We start from the raw sequence: 2,235 nt of genomic DNA, 5'->3' as shown, positions 1-2,235 counted from the left end.
TAGTCAACTGAACGTACATTTACAGATCATTTAATGTCATTTGATGTCAACATGACATCAAACCGGGCCACCTAAATGACCAAATCTTAACAATGGAATTAAAATGTCATTTTGGAATAATCCTTTTCATTGGGAATACTTTTCTGCTATTTTCTAGGATATATGTAAGGTTAAAACGACGGCACTTTGAAATGTTTAGACTATATTTCTCTCCAAGATTGTACTTAGACTGGTTAAAAAGCGAAAAGAAAATATTTTCATCCGAAATAAACAAAGAAATGGCTAAGTGAGTCTATCCCTATAGCCGAAACTTACGTTCATAGTACCGTCTGTAAAGACAATACACCACAGTGTTGCGGGTTTGCCTACCTGATCTGCCCCTAAGGCGCCATAGCCCCTTTGGTATGCAAACCCGCAACATTTGGGAGTATTAGCCTTCACACTCGGTATGCACCACTTTGGATTTCGTTCGCTGCCGTCGGACGCAAGTCGTTCTGGAATATGAAACTTAACACGAAGACAAAGTAAGCATCGACGAATCGAATGAGCTATGCGTTCTGCATGTCCGAGCTGTTCCTGAATTGATACAGGCCCTAGAACCTTTGATTCTGCCTCCTGAGAAATCACTGGTTTGCAGATAGCAGTTTGTCTGCCACTCTCAAAAAGATAGCCTTTTGTCTTCTTCTTTCAAAAAGATAGCCATTTGTCTGCCAGCCCCCAAAAGTTAGCCGTTTGTCTGCAGCACCAAAAAAGATAGCCTCTTGTACGTAGGGAGGGTCGAAATGACGGGATGGTTTCAGTTTCACCAAGACCGTCAATCAGTACGCTGAAGATATTGGCCCCTGTGTTTTCCCACCGAACTGAACTAATCAAACTAGTTTTCTGCTAAATCAATAGTTTTGGTAGTAAATTTGGAATTTAATTTTCTGCGCACAAATAATTTTGAAATGTGTACATAATCGCGTGATGTGCTATTAAGATTGAAGTAACCTTAGTAAATTCTTGTTTTCTTTTTATTTCAGTTCTGCATAGGTTGCGGAATGCCAACATGGATGAGCAGCCTCCCTTGCCCACTGATGACGATGAGCAGCCTCCCTTGCCCACTGATGACGTGGATGAGCAGCCTCCCTTGCCTACTGATGACGTGGATGAGCAGCCTCCCTTGCCCACTGATGACGTGGATGCTGCTCCACCAGTTCTAGAGTCCATCGACCTCACGGGAGAGGATGAAGAGATGAACATGAGAGGTATTGTACAGTTTTCCTTGCAGGATGCATGACTTTGTTTTTGTTTCAAGTTAAAGAGGGTGTGTAAATACTTTCAATTGTATGAAACTACTTCTCTAAGACTTAAAATTTGAGGCTCAAAAGGCTCTTCTCCTGTGTGCTATTTTGTAAATTCTGTTACTGTTCATGCTGAGATGTCCCAAAACTCCTGCTACTTCAAAAGCTGAAGAGTTTCTACTTCTGGCTTTTCAACTTGTTTTGGAATCTTGATCAAACCTAACCAGTCACTAAGTTTTTGACACATGGTTTAGCGGGCACAGCAAAATGACCCTTCATATCAATTACTGAATATTTCATTGCAGTTTTAGAGCATTCATTTTAATCAGTTGCTTAGATACCTCTTAGCTACACTTTGTTGGGAACAAGAGAAGGAGTTCTTGTACTATTTCTAAGTCTCTTGTTCTCTCCCCAGACTTCTTCGATGAGGAGGAAGAAGATCAAGATGATGATGTCTTCGAGGTGCGGGAGCCACTGCCGGTGCTCCCGCCTCGCCGCAGCCGAAGAGAAGCAGGCTGTCACTTGGTCACAACTGTTGCCAGCCGTCGCCGCCTGCCAAGGCACTTCGCATGGCGCTCAATATATCGGCATTGGCGGGAGCTTCATCTACTGCCTTGACGGCTGCTTCATCCCCTTCTGCTTCGGCGGCGGGTGCTTCATCCCCTTCTGCTTCGGCGGAGCTTCATCGTCTTCTGCTTCGGTGGCGGGAGCTTCATCGTCTTCTGCTTCGGCGGCGGGAGCTTCATCGTCTTCTAGTTCAGCAGCGGGAGCTTCATCCTCTTCTGCTTCGGCGGCGGGGCCGAATCTGTTTGCCGTGGCTGCTGCCCGGCTCCGAGCGAGAGCCGCAGCCGCAGCAATCGCAGCACCCTACCCTCCACCGTTGCCCGCTGCACCACTTGTCGCCGCTGCACCGCCTGCCGCTGCTGCACTGGCTGTCGCTGCACTTGGGGGG

Source organism: Frankliniella occidentalis, unplaced genomic scaffold, assembly GCF_000697945.3.
Source record: "Frankliniella occidentalis isolate FOCC.00 unplaced genomic scaffold, Focc_3.1 Scaffold133, whole genome shotgun sequence".
NCBI lineage: Eukaryota > Metazoa > Arthropoda > Insecta > Thysanoptera > Thripidae > Frankliniella > Frankliniella occidentalis.
This window is presented reverse-complemented; position numbering follows the sequence as displayed.